Source organism: Camellia sinensis, chromosome 12, assembly GCF_055761805.1.
Source record: "Camellia sinensis isolate YWXY chromosome 12, ASM5576180v1, whole genome shotgun sequence".
Taxonomy (NCBI): domain Eukaryota; kingdom Viridiplantae; phylum Streptophyta; class Magnoliopsida; order Ericales; family Theaceae; genus Camellia; species Camellia sinensis.
Genome location: NC_138972.1, coordinates 112,384,250 through 112,390,853, shown reverse-complemented (window position 1 = coordinate 112,390,853; position 6,604 = coordinate 112,384,250). Strand labels below are relative to the sequence as shown.

The 6,604-nt window shown below is 37.4% G+C and overlaps 1 pseudogene across 1 annotated transcript; it reads right to left on the bottom strand.

Moving 5' to 3' along the window:
• Nucleotides 1-626: 626 nt before the first annotated feature.
• On the bottom strand, nucleotides 627-2,632 carry LOC114256282 (uncharacterized; annotated as a pseudogene). The gene is made up of 2 exons (XR_014345880.1): nucleotides 827-2,632; nucleotides 627-710 (listed from the first exon to the last, which is right to left on the bottom strand). The product of XR_014345880.1 is annotated as an uncharacterized LOC114256282 (transcript).
• Between the last annotated feature and the right edge of the window lie 3,972 nt (nucleotides 2,633-6,604).

Here is a 6,604-nt window from a genome sequence, read left to right as displayed (position 1 = left end):
CTCCATTATCACAATGCATTCTATGACTGAAATGACCTTAAGGAAATTTATTAATAAGAACAAAATGTACAGCCATAATGGTTATGAAATACCATGTCACTTATCAGCCATTTCAATCTGTTATGATTTGATTCTAGCAGCTACGTTGTAAATACTTGAACAGTCAAGACGTCATTTTTCACATTTGATATACCTACTTCAGCACATTATTTTGCAAAGTAATTTAGTGTTTGAAATATGGAACCACACCACAAAAGGGATTTGAAGCAATTTTACTTGAATAATGTTTTGTAGCTCGAAACTTTTCCCCCCGAATCCCCCGAATGCCCAAAACGACGTCGTTTTGGGCATTTTTCTTTTCTTTTTTTTTTTTTCTTTTTTTCCAGTCTAAAAGACAGAGAGGAAGAGGGAGAGAAAGAGAGAAGAAGAGGGGAAGAGAGAAAGAGAAGAGAGGTTCGCCGATCGCCGATCGTCGCCCAGCCCCGCCGTCGCCTCTGCCCCCTGCCTCCGCCCCCGCCCCCCACCCCCGCTTCCGCCTCCGCCTCCGCCTCCGCCTCCACCCCCCTCCTCTGCCTCCGCCTTTGCCTAAGCCCCCCTCTAGTTGATGTTGGCCCCTCATTTCCTTCTTCTTCCTTCTTCTTTCTTCTTCTTTTCAAATTCGGGGGATTCGGGGGAGGGCTTTTTCGAGCTACCAATCAAGATTGATTTTACTTAAACAAAAAGACAATGTGACATAAGTATGTAACATAACCATGTGGTATATAAACACATTAACAAACTATGGTATAAGAATTAGTGATGTTGAGTGAAGGATTAGATTTCTTACCAGTACTTAATTAAGCCATCCCAGCCACAAGTTGCAACTTTACTTTGTTCAAATGGATGCCGCTCACAACCAATGCATACCCCTTCAAGACAATTGAGAGTTCTAAAGACTTTGCAACTCTTCCAGTCCCAAAACCAGCATTTACCCTCGCCATCTCCCGACATGACAAAACTACCATCCGGTGAAAAATTGACTTGGCAAGCATATCCAGCCACTATGTGCCCCGCAAACCTTTTCTTCTTATTAAGCTGAAATCTTTCCCTAGTGCTGTAGATAAGAATCTGATTGTCCAAACTCTGTGCTGCTAGCCAGTTTGTGTTAGGGTGAAGGGATATGGCTGGCATAGAATGCATGTGAGGCTCGCTGATATACTTTATAACCACAGGAATCCCAAATTCCCAAACCCGAAGAGACTTGTCAACACTAGATGTGACAAACCTTCTGTTGTTGTCTACAAATGTGATTGTATTAACCGCTCCCAAATGTTGATCATACTCTTGAGTAATTTGCCCAGTATTCATATCCCACTGAACAATCTTCTTGTCACTCATGCCTGCTAAAAGAATGTTCTGCTTATCCTCATCCGGGTTCAGGCTAACCACATAAGGTATCTTCCCTGTTGAGAATGCCGATATCACCTGTCCTGTTTCTGTGTCCCAGTATTTAATGTTCTTGTCATACCCAGTATCAAAAACTTAGTTCCATCATTGCAAAACCAAATATCACGAACTGCCTTGGAATGTCCCATGTAAGTCCTCATACATTTACCTGAATTAAACACATCCCATATCTTCACCTTCGTATCCATTCCCGCCAATACAATCAAATGCCCGTGCTTGGGGAAAAACCGAATTGCAGACACACCTTTGGTGTGCCCACTCCAAGTATGCACCAATCTCTTCGGAATATAACAATGATCATTCGTAGCCTTAGCATCCTTGGGCGCAGCAATCCAAGACCTACCCTGATAATCCCTCTCCTCCTTCCCATGAAATGTACTCTTATCAGCAACAAACTCACCCTTTTCACTATTCCCACTCTTCTCTTCACCATTCTTCTTCGCATACTCCTCGGCATACTTCTTCTGCTCCACTTGCAACCCTTCCTTCTTTCCTGCCCAAGGACTCTTTTGATTCTTCAACAACCAAGTCTCCGAAGCCAGGTTATCAACCTCAACACCACCACCACCACCACCTTCCTCTTCATTCTCCACACTCTCCTCCTCCTTCTTCTCAAGTTTCCTCTTTTTATGTTCATGTTGAGGTATATTATACACAGAAATCCCATCAGTTTCCTTCAATCTATCCAAATCACCTACATAATTGTTTCCCTCAGGATCAGCTGCCTACCCATATTTATGAAAAGTATTGTACTGTTCATCAAAAACAAAGGGTTCAACCGCAGCATTCTCTACAAACCCTAGCTTGTGATTGCGCATACCTTGAGCAATACCGTCCTTGGCGTAGGGATGTGAAGGACCATAGATTGGTGCCCAGAGCTGATCGTAGGTGGGGTTGAAGACTACGACGTGTTGGGAAGGATCGAGGGGCTTGGTTAGGGCTCGATTGGAGTCGACGATTGTAAGAGCGAGCATTGTGTCGTCGACTTCGGGGGTGGAGGATTTGGAAGGGAGGGAGATCCATGAGTCCGGCGATGATGAGTGGTCGGAGTGAGGGTTTTGAAATTGTTGATTGTCGTCGTCTTCCATGTCGGTGTCTGCGTATGACTGTAGAAGATCCACGGTGACGCCGTTGGAGCTCAGGGGGAGGGGGAGAGAGAGAGAGAGATAATCATGAACGAACTTCGCTTGTTCGATCCCCAAAAAAACTCTCCTTTTTTTTAACTTATATTTTAAAAAATAAGTTATTGAAAAAAAAAATGAAAATTAAAAATTTATTTGGTCATAAATTTTAAAAATAATTTTGATCTGATTTATAATTTATTTATTTTTTTAGTTGAATAGATGAATGTAAGAGAAAATTTGATTAATTGATTTGTAAAATGTGAGAGAATGAATAAATGAGAGAGGGGAAAAAATGAATAATTGATTTATTAATAATAAAAGATAAAAAATAAAATAAAAAGAAGGATAGAGAAGAGAGAAAATTGAGTTTTGAGTTGTATTTTAAAAATTTATTAACCAAACAATTTTTTTTTTAATCCAAATCATGTTTTTAGGAATAGATTATTTTAATTGACTTTTTAATTTTTTTGATTATTTTAATTTGGTTTAAATTTTGGATGATAAGTTTTTTTTTAGTTGATTTGATAGTTGTGAAAGAAAAAAAAATAATTATAATTTAAATATAATATTTTATCTTATTAATTATTTTAATATATTTTATTTTTATTAACTATTTTAACCTCCAACCCAACTTTCTAAACATCCACATGTGATCCCAAAAAAAATATGAAAAATGCTTGAGAGCTCTAGGACAAGAGCTCTAAAAAATGTACTAATGACGTGGAGCTGTGTGGGGTCTAGCTTGGTGTGATGTTTAAGCTTGAATTTTTTATTTTATTTTATTTTTTTTTTAGACATGCCACCTCAGTAGAGCTCTTTTTAGAGCTCTACTTTTAGAGCTCTAGATCATTGTTGAAAAAATATTTGCATGGCCTACTATTTTTTTCTAGATGAATAAAAAATAAATTTAAAAAATTATAAATCAGTTCGATTCAAACCAAATCATGACTTGATTTGATTTTTTCAATATACAATTGGCTTTTATTTTTAAAATAGATGAATTATATTTTACAATTCAATTCATGGATTTGTTGTTATAGTTCTGATTTAGAGCTAAAGCAAGCCTAAATTTATTGATAAATTATGAAATCTAAATTTATTGATAAAAGTAAAATAGTCCATAACAAATTATTTTTAAATGGACTATTTTATTTTTCATTTCTAATTAATTTATTATATTACAAAAAATTTAATAATAAAATTGATACAACTAAAATTATAATGATCAAATTGACACAATAAATAAATTATAGAAATTACATATATAATTTGAATAAAAAATGTTCAAAGAAAATTGGGGCCAAAGGAAGATAGAATGTGCAAAATTTTGGAAATATGCAATTTCGAAGTCTTACTCCATAAACATCGGAGGCAAGAACACATCGGGGGTATATGAGCTACTTTTTTTGGCTAGAAAAACATGTTCATATTCAATGTCTAAGTGGCAGGGCTGCAAACAAGCTGAGCCAAATTCTATAATATTTGAGCTTGGCCTATAGCGACCCCGGTTTTCCCTCCATTTATTATTATATCCCGGGCTTAGGTTCCGCGGTGTGCGTTATTGTGTATATCTTGTTTCCGTCCTTCAATACCTTGTATTTGAGTTATAGGATGTTTTGGGCAGGATTGTTACAGGTTGGGTGTGACTGGCAGCAAATGGTTGCTGCCCAGAATTTTGGTTCTTTGCTCGAGCGAGGCTTTTGTCACTCGAGCGAGCTCCTTGTTTTAGATCCTTTGCACAAGCCAAGATTACTTCGCTCGAGCGAGAGTTGGGTGTTGTGTCTGGTGGCTCGAGCCAGGGTTCCTTCGCTCGAGCTTGCGTCTGCGTCTGGTTCTGGATCTGAAGGTTGCATTTCTTGGCTCGAGCGAGCGAGCTGTATGTTTTGAGTTTCTTCGCTCGAGCGAGCATTCTGTCGCTCGAGCGTGCTTCTGGGTTGTAGACCTGAAGCTTCGAATTGTTGGCTCGAGCGAGACTTTCTACGCTCGAGCGAGGATTCTATGTGTCTAGTCGCTCGAGCGACCACTCTTTCGCTCGAGCGAGCATCATATATTTCAGTTCACAACAGCTTCTTCTTCCTTCACTTTTTCATCTCCTCTTTTGTACAAACCCTAGATCTGGTTGCTCCTCTCTCTACACATACCTTCTCTCTAGGGTTTCATCTAGTTTTTGAGTATTTCTAACCTAATCTCTTTGTAAGAAAGATAGAGGGTGGCGTGGGCTTCACTTTAATCTGAAAAATCTTAGATTTGGAGCACTTTGGGTTTTCACCATCTTCTCCATTTGGTCTCTTCATTTCGAGATAGGGATAACATACTCCATCTTATGAGTTTTGACATAAGTTTTATGCATTTTGATTAGTTGGTGTAGTTTGGTGATTTTGGGAAAAGCTAGGGCTTGGTTTGTAATTTATAAAAGAGGGGTTTTGTGTTTTAAAGCTCCATGTGTATTTAAAGCCTTGGAAATGTGGGCTTAAGAGTTAAATTTGTGAAATTTGGTCTTAGGATCATTATTTGTGAAGAAGGGAATATACGCTAATTATGTTGTAATAAATTAATTTGTGTGTTTAATTTGGGAAAACACATGGAAATATGAAATTTAGAAAATATGGGATGGAATGGTGTAGTTGGATTAATTTATCACTCACCTATAAAAATGTCAAGATTCTATCTGTTTGATGCATTTATTATCTGTTTAGAAATAACTGCTTTGGGCTATCGGTAGAAGATAGTCTTGATTGTTGTAGACACTGTATGTTGATTAGGGAAAACTGAAACTAATCAAACGTGTTATGTCATTGAATATGACGGTTGGAATAATACATCAAATATGTGTATTGATTGATTATTGCATATGGCAAGTGTTTTATTACATTGTATATGCATACTGTTTGGGCGGAGATAGGGGATGTACTCTATGGTTTGAGGGGAGATAGGGGATGGACTCTCAAACCTGTCTGGGAGGAGATAGGGGATGGACTCCATTGATACAACAAATATGTGTATCAAATTGAAGTGTTAATACAGCAAATATGTGTATTAATTGAAGTACGTAAGTATTTAATATGAGTTGTTATCTCATTTGAAATGGACGTATTGTTAATATGAGTTGTTATCTCATTTAAATTGTTGATAGTGGAAGTGTTTTAATATGAATTGTGATCTCATGGAAAGTGTCTAGCCAGGTTCTGAGCCATGTATATAAATTGAAAATTTGATAAGTAAAGGAAAGTGAAATGGAACATGGACATGATTGTCATGGAACTGTATTGTGATACAAATTGGTTTATAAGTGTTAACCATCTATCAAATGCTATTGTTTTAGTCATTGTTCATACTTGGTTTAGTATATCTTTACTGGGTTGTGGCTCACCTTATATGGGACATCATTTTCAGGTTCAGGTGATATGCAACCTCCAAGGACATAGCTTGGGAGGCGTAGTGACTGGAAGAACTTTTTGATGTTATCTTTGTGTTACATGTAACTCAAGCCAAGGGCTTATTTTGTATAAAGAGTTAGACTCTTCTTTTGTTGAACCCAAGTGTTGACTTGAAAAGTTGTAAGCTCGTAGGGCATTTACTTTTATTGTCAACATGTTACACTTTTGTAGTAAACACTCTGATTTATGGAATATATTGTCCGTTTCTTGTATCATAAATGTATGAATTATGGGTTTATTTTGAAGGCGTTACAACTTGGTATCAGAGCGTATCGGATTCGAATACTTTGGGTACGCGGGATGTGGTTAGTACCACAATGGGTTTGTCTCGCTTGTTAGAGACCTATGCATGATGTTATATGTTTATTTGATAACATGTTTATGTGACTATATGGGTATGGGATTTAATTTCTAGGATGTTGATTGGATCCTTGGGTTTCTGGGAGTCTTGTTGGAAAAGCACTTGATCAATACTATTTCTAACTGGAACTCTAGTAACGTCTCGGGACTGTCATTATCCGGAAATGAAATTCGTAAGTGTTTATGTGATTATGTGCTTACGTGGAATGAATTACAGTTGTCCATTGCATTAGGACG